This window comes from Prenolepis imparis, unplaced genomic scaffold (genome assembly GCF_030444845.1).
Source record: "Prenolepis imparis isolate NDT839.2.m4 unplaced genomic scaffold, iyPreImpa1.0 SCAF_4, whole genome shotgun sequence".
Lineage (NCBI taxonomy): Eukaryota > Metazoa > Arthropoda > Insecta > Hymenoptera > Formicidae > Prenolepis > Prenolepis imparis.
The window spans coordinates 13,791,453-13,809,541 of NW_028141162.1; the positions used below are offsets into that span (position 1 = coordinate 13,791,453).

Sequence of the window (18,089 nt, forward strand, 5' to 3'; positions counted from 1 at the left end):
CTAAAAACGTTAATACGAATTCAGGCGGAAACTTATCGCGGACGTTGTGCAACCATGATCAAGTGCAACGTTTAAATGTAATGAAGCGCTTTTCCGCGCTTTTTCCACTTACCAATCTGCCAGATATACGCAATGTTACTGGGATCTGGCTCAATTCCAAAGGAGCAATACGAGACTACCATTTTACTACCAGAATCTGGCGACCAAGAAATGTTGTTCACTGGTCGCATCGGCGTTTGCGGATTCTCGTAAATATTCACTGTCCTGAAATAAAATCCTGAGCTGTCACATTTATCTATAATACAATTTTTCTTTACTATAATTTAAAAATGTCAAATTCTCTCGAACAGTATCGTTAAAATAACATGAAATAATGTGACATATAAAATTTTAGTCTTTCGAAAATAATACGAATCATCTGTAAGTTGTCTGATGATAAACTTTGTATAATATAAATTCTCTTGTAATATTAATATAGTATTTAAAATGTATTATTACATAATAATGTCCAATTTATATTGTAAATTAAATTTTTTGTATTATATACTTGCATCTCTGTTTTTAACGCGCGCCCCAATTTTCAGCTATTAAATCTCGCATTAAATGTAAGAGTATTATATTGTTTTACATATGTGTGTTTTGTATTTAAATGAACTTTTCTTTAATTAAAAAAAATATAATTTTACTCGCTATTTCTCTTCGCATAAGTAACTAAATAGTTCAGAGCCATTTCGCAATTTTCACGCGCAGGAAATGGTTAGTTTAAAAGGGAGGAAAGCAAATTTAGCAGCAGGATGCATAATTCACGTCCACTACAATTCCGGAATCCAGACATATGTTCAGATACCTTTCGGGCTCAGGCCGGGTTTAAATTTTAAATCTTTTGATGGCCGAACCAACGTAGTCGTTCTTGTTCTCCACGAATATATACATTTTAAAATTGTCCATCTGGGATCACGAGATTGCGAGCATGCTTCCGATATCGTATGATAATAAAAACGATTCTCTCCCCTTTAACTAAAGGCGATTGAATTCTCTGCTATTCATCGTTTCACGACTACGATATTTCGCCAAAAATCTTTCGAAATGAATATTTTAGACTTCTCACTGCATTATTCACTCTCGTATTAATAGTTCTAATTCGTCTTTGCAGAGTATATATAGATAAACTGTAATAAAGCTCACTCTCTCCATAGATGATATATAGATGACATACGATTTTTTACCTAAGACTACGAGGTTTCACTAATTCTGTAGGAACCATATCGTCGAAGTAGTGTTCGTATATGTTAAGTGCGCCATTCTGGAGGACATTATATTCCATTTGCTATGAGAAAAAAACGACATTATTATTGTACTTTCTTCAATAAAAGATAATATTGTATCAATCGCATATGTAATCAGTTGAAAAAAAATTATTTTTCTATTCAGGATCCCGATTAAATCGGTTTTTCAAGATATTTTTATTGGTGGAGAATAACAATTCACGATAATTCACTATAATAATATACTTGGAATAAGTTGCGCAATTTCGGTGCCCAATCCTCGTCCTTCTCAACTCGTCTGCGAAATCTCGCAGTAGTTTCCTCGTCCTTCGGATTGATTTCCTTCGGCCAACCACCCTCGAAGTGAAACATTCCGCTGCTCTTTATCTGGGTTCCGACAGTCTGAGCCTGGAATTCCGGAGGAATGATTGCTCCGAAATGATAGCATAGAATTCCACGGTGTTAATTCTAAGCTTAGAGTTTAGGTTTAGCTTCATCTCAATTTGCTCTACATTGTATATGCAATTGTATATACAATACCATAAAATAATATAATACGATAAAGTAAATTCAAATATCTGTTGAATGCAATCATTCGTTGGCGACGATTACATTTTCATTGTTTCTATACATGTTTATTTGGCGATAGAAATAAAAATTAATAAAAATATAAAACGTAAATTAATTTGTAAATCACTATTGAGAGACGTATAGACGATTGTTTTGTGAAAAAACTGATTTATCCGAAACGAGAAAATAAAAAATAAATAGAAACATACAACTTCCGCGATCAGATAAATCTAAATGTTAAGTTAAATTAATATGTCTTTGCTTTATATTTATATTATAGAATTTATTAAATAATTTTCGTTCTACCGTTAGAAAATTTATTTTAAACATACGGAATGGTTTTAGAATTTGTCACAAACGTTTGGATACATAAAATATGAAATACAAGATAATAAAATTGTTATTGCTCTTCAAGTGATGTCAAACGTCTGCCTTTGACAGACTGTGTTGCCTCGTTATAAAACAAGCAGAAGAACACAGCTACACGCGTGAAATTCACGTGAGGTCGTCTTTCTACGTTGCAGTTTCGTAGAAAGTTGCACGCTTGCGGCATCAGACAGCGAACTCTGTGAGACGCGCAGATGCTGCGCCGTCAGGCGCGTCAGCCTGACGCCAGTTTTACCGCAAGCTGCGTCTAGTTCCGTTAAAGTAAAACGCAGTTGATTTTTGAATACATTAGTAGAGTTCTCGAACTGCGAGCTGCGGCAAGGGCTGCAGTTCGTTCCCTCTTTACGTCGAATCTGACGCTGTAATGCTAGAACCGTAACTTGTAACTTACATTTATAATCTTGTCGGAAAAAGCAAATAACCGCAGCCCTTCTAAATTTTTTTTTACATATATATTTGATCTATTTGCATTATATATTTTTATGCATTTACGCATTAATTATGATTTATTAAATAGATTGCATTTTTTTTTATTATCTGTACCACTAGCATATCTCATGATTTTAACCTCGTGCAGCGCAAACAGTTTGGTGTGCTGCACGCCGACGTTGCAGTGAGTTCTTCTAATGTAATTGGCCATGGCGTCTGGATCTGGCATGATCTCCATGTCCACGTTTGGGCCGTACACGTCGAAGATGCATTGCTTGCCAAACTCGGCGCGCGTTTTCAGGAAAACTTGCTTGATCTCCATTATATTGTATTCAACGCTGCAACGAACTAAATCGGCGACTTTGACTCGTGCTTGAAAGCTTTTGAAAGGAGTAAATCGATCTTTTTGTATGTATATATATATATATATTTTTCAATATATATATAATACGAAAGATCGACGGATCTTCCGAAAGTCTCACACGTTTATTCTATTCTTACATGTATTTTACACGTGAAGTTGCACACGATCGCTTTTTCTTCTGATCGCGATATAATCGCTATTTATTGTTTCCTTTCTTACACAACATTAGTTTGCAATAAACTTTGCATATTGTATCTTGGGAAACAGAATGTGTTACGATTTGTTCAAGAGATTATAATATACGTATGTAGATAAAGAAAAGAAAACGCAGAAACTCTGTTAAAAATTAAAATCTATGTGAAATCTAAGTTCCATTTAGTTTTGATAACTCAAATTTACATTATAAATCGCCATTTTATTCGCTAATTGTGTAATTTCACAAATTTTACTTAATTTTTAAATTTTATTTTTCAAGAATCGTTTTTCTCAACTCTGTTTTTTTTTGTAAGACGCAATAATATGCGAAAATATTTTTTTTCTAAATTATAAAACTTAATATTTTAATTATTTATCTTTATTAAACAAAGTTAAAAGAAAGATCGTTTCTCAAATAAAAAACGAAGCAATCTGGAGAAGCAAAAGAAACATTGGAATTTTTACATCTTCATTCATTGCGCTTTTCTTCGGCTATAAAAAATTTACTTAATTTGATTTATATGAATCTCTCGTTTCGACAAGATTGGAACGAACGGCGAAGATTGCAATCAAGATTTCTGCTTTCTTTGTTAATACTTGGTTTGTCGGGAATGCTAATAATATAACCATTTCGTTTTAACGACTCGGTCGTTACGTATCTCTGATTAATTCATGCATCCAACATCATGTGCTTAATGTCACGTTTTTAACGTGAATTATTATTTATGAAATGAAAAAAATTTTAACAATTTCACTTAAAAATAATTATCTTAGGATTATATCATCTCTGGGAGCTTTTATTCTAGCGATTTTATTCAATTATTTTTCTTGCGGAATTTGCTTGAATGAAAGAGATTTCTATCTTCTCTCTTCAGTTTCTTTTTTCCCTAGAGTACTCTGAAAAATTGATCTATCTATTTTATATATCGGTTTTCAAACATGAAACTATCATAGGAAAAAAATATGAGCTCGCGAAATTGAACGTTAATCGGTTCGCTGAAAAAAAATTTCGAAACCAAACTAGAAAATCATAAAAAAATGTTTTCGCCACGCGATGCGAAAAGTGTGTGCAATAATCTCTTTATTAGGTAACAAAAATATTATGCATACGTATATGTGCTGATTTCTATATATAATTATATAATTATGTACATAATAGATTTCTACATATTTTTCACATTCAATAGTGTAAAATTTATACATTATACGAATAATATTGTATATATATTTATAATAATGGACGATACTAATTTTAAAAAATTAGCAAATTAAAAATGCTTTTATTAAGAAATAAATAAAATTAAATAAATTAAAATTAATTAAGATAATTTTAAGATTAATCAGCAGAAAAATTTTTCTCACGATTATCCAGAGTAAAAATAAATTTCTTGGATCGGTCGACTTTCCAATATCGACTGCGTAAGCATCCTATTAGACGTCATAGTCACGCTATCATTTAGCATTTGAAAGGGCCTGTTGTTTTCTCCGACGTTCTTTGGTATTTCTTTTCATTCCAATATTTTCTCCCTGCACATTGTAATCTCCGATCTCGATTCGAAGAACTCGATGAACTACGCTGCCCTCATCAGCTAATGGCTGCGGCATCGATTTGTTAGATTCCGCAGACCACGTTCGGCCAACAATCATCAGCGTAGGCGAAGATTCGTATATTGTTTTCGGTTTCATGCACCGCATCACTGACATCGATACAATCTACGAACTAACACACACACATGAATCTAATAGTTGATTGCTTAAAAATTGTATATCCTCTGGCATAGCTTTCTCGAATGTTATGCAATAATATTGACATCGCATCATATAAAGAGCGCTTAAAAGTTTTTCTACACAAATATTTTTCTTTGCAATTCATATTTATTATAAAACATTTCTAAAATACATATTGTAAAGAGTAAAGTATTCTATCAACTTGTATGCGAGAATTAAAAATATTATCTAATTCAGTACCACATCAATGCGAAGCTCTTATGTAGATTTCTTTCAATTTGTTTTATTATTACATTTTACGATAGTTCCGCAAAATATATAGTTTCAACAAGGACTATTCCGAAATGGATCGATGAATTGCAATACGAAAGACTCGATAGTTACGGTACATTTCTGGGATGTTCTATCGATTTGCTAATCCACACTACACCTGTAGTTTTTCAGCGGGATTTACCGAGCAAATAAAGAATCCAAACAAGACCCTGTGCTAACCGATCGCGAAACTAGGCCAGTTGCAGAATTCTTTGCCGTGTCGACGCTTTTAATCTCTTGAAGCTTGCACATATATAATGAGACATGAGACTTGGTTTATCGCTGGAAAGTCATTTTCTTCTCGATCGCCGAAGGGGAGCAAGGATTTTTTAGCGCTGGCAAATAAACTAAAATATATATTGTGTTTGATATGGGAAAAGTCGAAATATTTCTCTTACTTAGTTGGAGAAATAATCTCGCGCGAATGTCTAACAAGTTTTTCAACAAAGCTACAATTGAAACTGCGATAAATTCACTTATTGGATTCCCCCTCTGCAAAGGGTACCTTCGTCGTCGTCGTGGATGTTTTCCGGTTGGAATGCTCCTTTGCGAGGATTCACGAGCTCGGAGTCTTGCTCCGTGCGAATCCTTTCAATCAGGTCGCGCTGATTTTCCATACGAATGCAAGTTTTCCGTAATACATGAGTGGCGGGAAAAGTATAGGGAACTCGTCTCTCATGACTCTTCCATGAGCGTGGCACGCCATCCATTTGCTCCTCTCTCCGCTCAACTTTCCATCCTTGGTTCTTCACTCCGCGAACTTTCTTTCCCCGCTGGTGTCGAATCCGGAGAATCGGATCCTGCTATTCCGCCGATTTCGCGCGGAATGCATATTCGAGATTTCGCCTGTCCTCCTCTTTCTCACGCTTAAACATCTCGTGCTTTTTCGCGATATTGATTAATAGATCTCTCCAAGTTCCTTTTCTCGAAAATCCTTCCACATCGCTTTCCGATCCGCGCTTCTCTCTGTGATGCACCTGAGTGTGAACCTTCGTTAACTTTTATCGTCACATAATGGAATTTTATTTCATTTCAGGGTGACGTTCTTTTTGATCTTGATTAAAACTCCCTTGATTGCTCGAAAATTAATTAGAGGAGTCGCGCTGTCGCGCGAATCGATTTATTTCAAGTTAAATACACGAAGAGAATTAAACTATATATCTCTCTCGGATAAACGCGCGATCGATAAAGATTTAATAATTCAAACAGCTCGCCTCCCCGAAGAAATGGAGATTATAAGACAACTTGTTTTGTTGTCGTTCGTTAATGTTTTCTACTCACGTATCGTAAAGTGAGAATGAGACCCTCTAGGAACGTAGCCGGCGCGCCGGGGACGATTTCCATAGTTTAATTTATATTGACTTAATCCGCCGGACGTTTCTGATGCGCCGCGAACTTTATCCAGGACGCTTCTCGCGGATTAAGCGGCGGATTAAGCGCGCGGAGCTTGAATTTTTAAACTCTCCGTTCCCGTTTGTTTCAGCAAACATTTTTTCGCGCGAGAGAGAGAAAAAGGGAGAGAGAGGGAGAAAAATGCGCGTCGGGTCTTATTTCCAATTCCACGAGATTCATCCCAAAGTCTCCGGGACGCGGGAATTGCACGCTCGAGGCCGCGATCCCTATTTTGCACATCTGCGCTCTTCTCTGCTGACGTTTCGCGCGATCGATTAATCGGACGGGAACTTTAATGGCATGCCCCTTTGATCCTCGCGGTAATTTCGGCAATTTACCGTCTTAAGTTTCGATCCCTCTGTGCCACTGTGTCGCGCCCTTCCTACAATCAGAGTCCTATCGAATTGCCCTGAGGAGAGAGAATTTCGAACGAAAGGAGCAATCTTCTTCGCATAATATTCCTCGCTCGATCATTACAGATATTCCGCGCGTTCGCGCCACTTTTACTTCGTGTTCTTCAAAAGCTTTTAACTCCCGGGCTTTTACTTTGATCTTACGATTTTCTTAACAATCGTACGTATATATGCGCGAGTACGCGCTTTGTTTCACTTGATAATATCCAGTTTGTTTAATATTCCGTTCCTTTTAAATGCGAAGCGCCGCATCGAAGGTCTTGCAATTCTATTCAAATGTGAAGTGCCTTTTTTCAGGAACTTTTTAAAGATCGTTCTTCGTTTTTTCTACGGAGCTCCAACAAAATGAACAACTTTATAATTTCTCTTACTCAGGATCTTGAGATATCTCTTAAGGAACACTTAAACTAAATTATATTGCTTCACAAGGAAATATTTAGTACAATTTTCTCGATTTTTAAAGCCGTTCTAAGACACCCATACATTTGCTATAGAACTCAGTAATTAATTGAATAATTAATCAAACTTTTACTTGTTATTTTTAAATCGTTAATTCTTTCAAGAATCGCGTTTTTTAATTTTCTTCTCGCTTTTTCTTTGCTTTATTGATAGATTTTGATATATTTCGATTGGTAATCGATAAAAAAGTCACGAATATTAAATTATTAATTACTGCCTCTACTCTCGTTACAACAAGGCCGCTCTTCGTTGATTTACGAGTATACATGGGTATCGTGAAATATGGTTTCTTTCTCTTGGGTGCACTTTTCGAGATGGGGATCGAGCTTTCTCGTCTCTCTTTTTCCTCGCGCTTGCGAAATCTTGTCCTCCCTCTCGCTTCCGGGCTTCCATTTCGTGCTCGTTTCACCGAGCTGCCGAAAATCCGATCTTTCCTCTCATGCTTTTCGCAGAGGCGACTTGACGTCGCTGTTTCCGAATTTTTCCTTTTTCCCTTCTGGTTTCGCGTGTACGACCTCGGTCACTTCTGGGCTGCCAGAAGTCACGTTTCCCAGACGCGATTCTCTCCTGCCAAGCGTGCACTTTCTCTTCAGCTTCCTCTACTTCCTCCATGAGTACATCCGCCGGCAATTCATCCTTCTTTGGCAGGATCCTTCTCTTCCAGATTACCGAATGTTCTGGTAACTTCTATTCAAGATCAAGTAATGTACGCCGTGAGATGATGTACTCTGCGAAGATTCCTTCTCCTTCGAGATAAATTAAACTAATAATTTTGCCTTTGCATTTCTGAAATATTATAGATGTTAAATAAAAAAATAATGATATTGATATATACAATAATAATTAAAAACGAAAAAAATATATACATATAAGAGTCATTTTTAAAAGATATGTTTCACAAAATTCACACATAAATTACTAAATTTATATTTTACATGTTTATATATATTTTTTTTATTCGTATACCTATACATATATATATAGGTATAATTAATACGCGTGATTATTAATTTACACATGAAATTTAATTTTTTATAATTATAAATATAATTTTAAAAAATTAAATTTCATATATAAATTAATAATCACGCGTATTAATTTATGCTGCAATTTTTAGACTTTGCACGATTTGAATTGTATTATAATATAAATTAATATAGCAATATATGTATTATGAAAGAGATAATTACGAACAAAGAATTTAGAAAGAAACAATGACATTTCTCTCTCACCATTTCCAATAAAATATATTAAATTATTTTAATTTACGAAATAGCAATTACAACCAAGACAGTGACAGGCAGTTTTATTTTATTCCGCTGGATGAAACGCTACATTATTCCCCGTGAGACCAATTTACGTTACATACTTCAATGCATCCTCGATGAATCTAAAACGTCCGGTGGGACAACAACGAATAGTCCCCGCTTTAATACTCTAATCTAACACCAGGGTGATTTCATCATGTCCAATTTTGTTTTATCGCCATCGTGCCCTTAGTCCGTTTATAAATTCGATCTAAACTTAATCCTTTCGACCCTTTCTAGATAGAAACAGTCGTATTAAACTTGCAATTGAAACCATTTTTGTTATTGTATCAAAAAAATTGTATATTAATCTGTATAAAAAATTATATTATTATTATTTTATAAAAAGAGAAGATGAATTTGGACCTATAAATATTTATGCTGAATTTAAATGAATTAAGAAAATAAGAATTTGCTCAACCGAGTAGATTAAGATTTGAAAACATTAATTTGAAAATTTGTTAAATAAATTAACTAGATAAAAATTATATCATGTGATATGTCATACTTTTTGCTTAAAAAAAATTACGAAATATATTTGCTTAATGTCGCTGACGACGGTACGCAAATGTGATCTTTCAAGAATAATGAAAAAACATTTCTAGTGATATAGCAAGATATAGCGAGAGATATTGCGCATCATAGTTGCAAAACAACAGAACCATGATGCATCTTTAATAGTACATAACAAATGATAGTTTAATGGCGCAAGTCTGGTCCCGCGGTTGCACAACATCCGATTCAAGAGATCACTGAATTATATAGTGACGCAGGAGTATGACAGATGCATGAGTTTGCTGTTTGATAAAATCTTTCGACGAGATCCTCGCAATGGAAAAAAGGATTCGCGGGAAATTGAGGGGAAAATATCAAAAGGAGCAGTTTATTTGTCTTGTTATTTCTGTCACATGCTTTTCTTTCAATCTTTCCGCCAACGCATAAAGCGAAATAGCTTGTGAATTCTCACGTGATCGATTTATGCTCGGGCTTTCTTTTGTTATATACATACGTTTCACTAAGAAATTGTCGCACGAAACCGCGATACGGCGTCTCCAATTAAACGCGCGTCGAAAACAGTTAAAAGGAATGAGGGTAGAGAGAGTTTAGCACATTAATTTAACGCGGGCGTTAAATTAAGTTTAGATAGACGTATGCAACGCGCTTTTGAAGCCAGCCGCGATCGCGACGACGACGTTCTTAATTAAGCTGTCCGATTGTATCTGCGCCATGGAAACCCCTGTGTCTCCCCTGTGTCACCGGTTATAGGAGAGCGGCGATGTCGATGGGAGACAAGCGAGAAAGCGGACGAGTCAGAACAATGAACGTTTATCAATGTTTCCAGCTGACGTGACACTTTCACGCGGTACAATCGCGGTTTTCCGCACCGAAATGTTTTTTGCGAAATTATCTTCTTTCTTTCCGCCCCGCGACGCTATCAATCTGCGTGACTGCGATATCTCTTGCGCCAACATTGTCGGTGCTTCAACGTGAACAAAAAAAAAATTACTGTAATGCTGTCGTTGCAGTTCAAATAAAGGTCCGCGCGACCTAGAAAAAGTATAGTATAGGTACTATCGAATCACGCTCGATTTCGAACGAACATCTCTCGCTTCAGCTGATGTTCCGAGTGTCGCGTCGAAGACGGAAAAATATATATATCGTTTTACGGACCTCACGAAACATTTTTCGCTTTGTCGTCGGAAACGGAAGTTTACCTTCTACCTTCTTCCGCGCAACAAATTTTCGGATTGCAGACGACGCAGACCTTTATCAACTCGAAATCTATTTGCTACGATGTTTTTTTTCGTATAGCCGTTCTCTCTTCGATTTCGCAAATGCCACTTCCACTTTTGTAACTGCTTTCTCATTCTTGTCAATTTCCATTTCTGCCAGATCGAGGGTCCCGTTGGAGATTTGAGCTTCATCTCTTGATCTTTTTCTTCCAGTAAATCTATTTTTGCGCGACTTCTTTCTCTGTCTTCGGCAATTTACTTTTTTCCCTTATACGACGTTTCGTAAATGAGACACTGATCACTAGTGCGATTCCCGAGATCTTCCAGATTTGTTTCTTTTTATAACTCGCAATTTAAAAAAAAATATCAGCCGCGAATTTCTCATAATAATTTTGCAAATAAGTTTTTTTTTACAGATATAATCATTATATCAATATATTTTTAAAGAGACTATTCATAAATACATAAATGAAATAAATAACAACGATTATTATTTAAAATCTATCTTTTAATGCTGCTTAAGTATTGTATTAAAATATTAAGCAAAAGCGTAAAAACGCGTTATTCTTCCACTCAAATGGAAGTGCTATAACAATGATCATTAATGTTTTAGTGACACAAAAATACGCGTTTTTAAGCGGCACCAGAAAGGATCTACATGTTGGAAAGTGCTTCTTTCCTTTCCTTTACTCGAATGCTTGAATTTTTCTTTACCCTCTTTTCTACTTGAAAGAAAAAACGCTGTTTCTTATTTCACCAGATCCTCGAAGAATCGCCTTTACCCACTTTTCTCTAAAATATTTTCTGCTCTTCCTTTTCCTTAACTTGTGCTTTATCTTTGTTTTTTCTTCTATTGTCTCCCTTCTTATGTCTACTCTTTGACACGGACGTGTCCGCTGCAAAATTTTCACTCGCTTGCATCAGGTGTATTTTCTTCAATCGTATGTCGACAGTCTTCTTAAAACGATTGCACCTTTTGAAATACTACAGCAAAAGACGAAGTTGCCTTTTATCGTCTATCAACGTAAAGCAACGTAAGATCAAAATTGAAATACACGGTCGGATTCAAAAGGGATGACAACGCGGAAAATTTAATCATTTGTTCTCATGTCAAATACTTGTAATAAAAGTAAGAAAAATTTATATTATATTATATTATATATTATTATATATTAGTATATTTTATTAATTAAATTTTGAGCTGTATACAGATGAAAATCGAAATAATTCTACAATCATCTAATCCGAATGGCTTTAGGAAGATTTATCATCGCGTGAAGCTAATCGATTTAATTCGATTCATTTTAACGAACCTAACCGCATGGCCATCAAGCTATATTCCCTCAATCGACGATTTCTGTTTCACCAGGCCATTATCCATGTCCGCTAGAAATTTGTAGCCCTATGACCGGCTCAAACTGCCGACTGTTCGCCCACAGCGGATCGTCCACATCCATCACCAGTTCTTCGGTCGGTTGCCTCAGCTTCCTGATAGCTTCCACCACTCGATCGCGTTGTCCGTATAGACGCCGGGAAGAACTCCGTATTGGTCTTGGACGTTATCCAGAACGCCAGGTTCGCCTAGATTTTTTTGCGCGTCGAAGGAAATGGGAAAAAGAAGTGCTAGTGCGACGGAGATTACAATTTGGCAGCGAAAACGGCAGGCTCTTTGGGAAACGTTTTCCCGCGACGACGATAGCAGAAATTGTGACCGCGACTTTACGAAACGTCGTGGCGATCCGTAATCCTCAACGTTACGGCAGTATTTCTCCGTGCGGAGAGTCTGCGTCGTTTTAATTGGCTCCGGATAATTAATGCAGCGGTGTAGAGTCAATACGGCCGCGGCTTTTCGATTTAAATAAAGCCGCGCAGCTGTTTTGTCTGTTCTTTATCTCGGTCGCGACAAAAAAAAAATAGAGAGATGAATGGGGCAATTAGCAGTCGCGCGTAATAATTTCCGACGTGTGGTAAACTTAATAATATAATTATTAAATAATTATTAAATAATTACTGATTTAATAATAAAATGTCAAATTATGTTGTCACAAATTGTCATATTAATATTACGCGACGCGGTTTTAAGCAAAAGTAAGAGAGAGAAGGAAAATTATTAAAATTAGTGGAGCATATGTAATTATTTGAGCTTGCAATGGCTTTAAATTTTAATTACATAAATTTGAGAGAAAAATAGGCGTAATAGCTTTTAGTTTATATTTCACGCGAAAGTGTTCGAGTGTCGCTAATCGGTATTAACACGTTCTCGTCGATACGTCATATACATCGCAGACTATATTAATCCGGGTATTAGAAACTACCGTTTGCGCGGCTTTGCGGCGTTTCTCTCCGGGGATATTTGCGAGTCCGGAAGCCATACATCAAAGTCAAGCATGTCCAAGTTCTGGTCAATAATCTCGGCGGATAGGTGCAAGTCCCGCGGAACTTCCCATTCGGAGATAGATAGATACCTGTGGCTAAACCGACGATGGGACATTTGCACTGGCCTATTCCCAATCCGGATGTCCCAGTTGCACGCTTAGCCAGACATCAGGCCGCTAATCAGCATCGACGGATCGCGCGGATTAAATTCGGTTTAGAATCATTAAAGACGACGTTGCTCTCTCTCAGGCACATATACCGATACATTTGAATTCCCTGTGATGAGACAAGATTGCGTAAATTTTCTTAAAAACATGATGTAATAAATATGTAACTCTGGCCAAGTCAATTCTTTTCATCCAAGTTTTTTTAGAATCTTTTAAATCTATTTAAAAATATAGAGAAATTAAACTTTACTTTTACTCTTCTTTTCATTTTTCAGTCATTAAAATTGACTTAGAGTTATTTAAAGCTTGCTAGCACGTTAAACGTTTCTTTTTTTACTCCTAAGTTTTTTTAATAATGCTAACTTTTTTTATCTGAATAAATTGTGCATCGTGAAAGGATTTACATAAAAATGTCATACTCTAAATATATAACTCTCAAAAATATTATCCATTTATTTTGTATTATCTTTGTATCTCGATGGCTTTTCATATTTCTTTTTTTTTCAATATATTTGAGATTTTCGCCATGAAAAATTTTACGCTTCGCCATAATACGCTACCCGAAATCACGTTACTAGAAATGCGTTCGGCTTTATGGGTGGTTGTTTTTGTCATGTGATATGTTTCTGTCAATAACAAATGCCCGGCATAAACAACACGTGTGCGAACCGACGTCTGGTGTAGATGTAAAGATTCATGTCAGTGAGACACATTTCAAATATTATGAAGGACTTTGAAACGACCAATCGATTTCCGCGATCAGAGCCAGGACGGGCGAGTGACAGGTCGCGTTTGACGACGACACGATGAAACATGCTTCCGATACGTTGTAAAACGTGTCACACTCGACATCCTAAAAAAAAAATTCTTTTCGCGCGAGATATTGCATTAGTGCATAAAAAAATTCAATAAAATTCAGAAATACAAGATGAAAGAATATTGCGCAAAACATAGAGCAAAAAGAGGAATAAAAAGTAATACGACAACTAAAATAATACCAAAAACTTATATTTGAAAATAATACTTTTTCCCTCTTGAATTATAAAGCGAATTCGCGGATTCCTCCATCTCCTTTATATACTGTTAAATTTCCATATATCGAAAAATATTAAATCATATAAAGAATTGTTTTGTTATATTTCTGTAAAATAAAAAAATTAAATTGCTACATAAATCTTTCTATTTCGGGATCACTAAAAGTTTATATGTTACCCGACGATATTTTACTGATAAAATATTGTATTGCTCTTATTGATGTAATATATTAAATATATGATAATAAAAATTCACATAGAATTTCGTCTTAATAAAATTTCGTCTCGAACTCCATGAAAGTAGCAAGTGGTCAATCAATTCTGTGGATTGGACGACCGTATGACATATGATTAACTGGTCCTACGATGAGTTGCGGGTCGATATACACTCGTTCGAAATTCTAAAAAAAAAGAAAAAAGAAAAAAGAAAAAAGAAAAATCCGTGAAAATTTATTTCCTCTTCTTTTATTCTTTTTTATCTTCAGGTTTACACGAGGATAAAAGTCATTCGCTCGAAAACGTGATAACACTGTTGTCTTCATATTTTATAGACGCCGCGTTTTGATATCTTTTTTTTTATTCAATACTCCCCGTAAAGCGATTAATTGTAACGATCCGTACATTCTTCATTAAGATGCGTGAAAACGAAGGGACATTGTTTATGCTTGAAACGATGCAACAACAATCTTCTGCGGGTCCAAAATGGTTCCTTTTGTTTCGCAGATTTGATAGGAAAGCAAGATAATATCCCAACATTATAATGTACAGTAAGCAAAGCACAGTAAAGCAAGTTGAAAAACTTTGTTTCTGTTTTGCTGGATAAACTATTAGAAGCAAGTTTTCGATTTTTATCTCCAATTTCTTTTTTTATTTCTCTTATTCTTTTACTTAGTGGATATTTTGTTCCAACGAATTCCAAATAGGGGACAAAAGTTTTGTTTTTATTCTATCACTGTCTCTTAAGAAATCTTCAATATTTTTATTTATACGTGCATTCACGTTAAACTAAAAAATCAACCGATACTTCTATCTTATGTCTCTATAGATTCGAATGCTAAAGTAAAGAACATGGGGATATTTAGAAACTTATAGTGTGCACAGAAGAAAAGCGGATCAATTCGTTCTCGCGAGAATCGATATGTATAAGACTTTATAGTATATAAGTGCCAGGTACCTGCGAAGCGCGCAACACGTGTTTGAACACGCTTGAAGAAAAAGGCGAAGAAAACTCGCGTTAAACAAGCATCGAAAGACGAAAAGCCGACGAGATAAGAGAGCTTTCCTGTGAGTTTTCTCGACAGCGTCGTCGTCTAGCGAGACAACGCATCGATTTATGGATGCGCCGTCTCGTAAATAAGGTAAACCGGGGTCTCATGCAAAATACGCGGCAATGGGAAATAGTGAGGCGACAAAGCTCACTTAAGTGGATTCTAAGTATGAAAAAAATTTGCAGATAAATTCATCATCGCAGAAGCTTTTTTACTTATGAAAGATTATCGGAATATTTTTTTTTCGTATTTTGAGAGAGAGAGAGAGAGAAGCGGAGGGAATCGCGTCTCCGGATTTATGAGAGATCTATCCTTTATCAGTCTGTACAAGAACGTGCAGCATCCGTTTCAGCCAAGAGATACGCGTCCTATGATAATTCCGTACGTGACCGCGATTTACCGAGGGAGATTTAACTCGTCCGAGTAAGCGCGCGTCGGGCACGTTGAAGCGAGACTTTGAATATTCCTGAGATATAGGTGATATCAAGATTTGCAGTTTAATGCGCATCGGCCGGTTAGAAAAACGAGCTTTAATAAAAAGAGTCGAAAGCGCCAAAAATCGTTAATATTATTCTCGTCAGAGATGTATACTTAACTCCAGCACAGAGAGTTACAACTTGAAAATTGCGATATATTAAATATTTTTCTTGTTGTAACCGTGTTGGATATAAAATTGGCAAAATTATTTTTTTACAGCAATGGAAATGCAATATATCTTATATTATAAAGAAAAACGATTGAGATCGGTATTATGTCGTTGAAATAATTTTCGTATGTTGATCGTGTTATTCTGTAAGTTCATAACATATTATAAATTAAGTGAATAAGTTAATGAGTTGACGAAAGTTACTAATCTTCTTATCTTACTTTGTCGGGCTTTTACTATATTAGAGGTTCTAATGTGCCATCTTAATTATAAGATTATATATCTTGTATACGTATATATATTCAATAATATATAATTATAATTATATATTCTTGGAAATTTCTATGGGATGCAAGATTAAGATATCCTCTTACGAATCCTCTAACGAATCCTATTACGAATAAACAATATTAATACTCTACACGCTGAGATGCACTTTGAATGAGATTAAAATTAGATATATTACATAATAAATATTTCAAAGCGGCTCACGTCGGTGAGTTTCTTCATCCTCAGCGTCCAATTCTCATCCTCCTCAACACGCCGACAAAATCTGAGCACGGTTTCCTCATCCTTCACGTTTATCTCCTTAGACCACCCTCCAGATGTAACATCCCCGCTCTCGCTTTTTTTACTTTACTGGTGGTTTGCATCTGATGCGAAGGGAAGGATAAAAAAAATGTATTATAAGTGGTGCGCACAATGATAAAATTATAAAAGCGAACATCTATATCCACCTGTCCTTTTTCTTCAAGCGTCATTTTATTACGAATGTTAAATCTAACATTCACGCTCGACGCATTTTTCGAAAGAGACCCTTAAGAATCGCGTCGCGACGTTAAAGCGGTTTACTTAAAGAAGAGACACGTTACACTTTGCATTGTTAATCCATATTTTCATCGAGGCTTATCTGTTCTGTAAACGTGCAGATCCCTATTTGTTACGGAGTTGATCTCATAAACAATTTACGTGTTTCAACATAAACTCGGGTTTATGTCGCGACACGTGTCGTCAAAAGCGCGTTCATAAATATCGATCCGCTATATTTATGCGAGATTAAATTCGATAGATTTAATTTTCTCATTGCAGAAAACAGGATGTGGCTCCGCGATGTAAACTGATACGAGATGCATCATGGAACAATATTACGTTTGAATTAAACTTTCCGCTATTTTGCATATTCGTAGAAACACGAATTTTCATTGTAAATTTTGTTTATTTTTTGCTCATACGCAATATTTATTTTAAATGGATTTCCTAAAATATAAAAAGGTAAAATATAAAATATATAAAAGATATTGGGAAGGATCAATGTGGTTCGCGCCACATTTTTATACGCCTGTTAATTCTTATTAAACACTGCAATTGCTGCAGAATTAATTCAACGGTGAAGAAATTCTATAATAATTTCCATGTATTGAAAATGTTTGACCGCAACATTTTAATACTTCTCTTTTCTTTAAAAAAAATTATACTTTTAATTATATTTAGTGCAAACTATTTTTACTACGTTTATTAGAAAAAAAGTTACATATTAACAATAAGACCAAAAGACTGAAGCTGCATTTTTATGCATCGTCTTTTATACGTCACCAACAGTAACAATGGTTTAGATAAATGTAGTCTCGCGTGAATTTCGGATTCGGCAGGATATTCTCCTGCATGATAGGGTCGGTCTCCTTCACGTCTCCTCGAAGAAGCATTGCTTATCGAAGTGCGACCTTGGCTTGATATATGCGTACTGGATCAGCATTATCGGAAACCGTTCTCCGGATTGTGTAAAACGGCGATGTGTAAAACGAAATGATGGCAAGCGAGAGGCATTTCCGTTCAAATTATTTAGGGGATGGGCGAAAGAAATCGGTGCACGCGCACGTCTGGCCTAACCGCTGATACTTTTCACGCACGAGCGCCTGACATCGATCGAGATACGTGATACGCTCGATATAGCACGAAGGGCTATTAAGGCAATGTTCAGCTTGTGAAACACGCGAACGAACCGAACGAACCATGCCGTGATACAAGAATACCGGATGTAACAGCT

The 18,089-nt window shown here is 35.7% G+C and overlaps 2 protein-coding genes across 3 annotated transcripts in view; one reads left to right on the top strand and one right to left on the bottom strand.

Moving 5' to 3' along the window:
• Positions 1-18,089, top strand: part of LOC145934928 (proprotein convertase subtilisin/kexin type 4-like) — a 214,876-nt gene that overhangs the window by 150,244 nt on the left and 46,543 nt on the right. The window lies entirely within an intron of this gene.
• The window catches only part of LOC145934932 (uncharacterized), a 469,524-nt gene continuing 451,687 nt past the window's right edge, over positions 253-18,089 (bottom strand). Inside the window, exon 22 of the mRNA XM_083035847.1 lies at positions 253-264. The gene's annotated coding sequence lies outside the window, so the exon portion shown is untranslated. The remainder of the gene's footprint in view (positions 265-18,089) is intronic.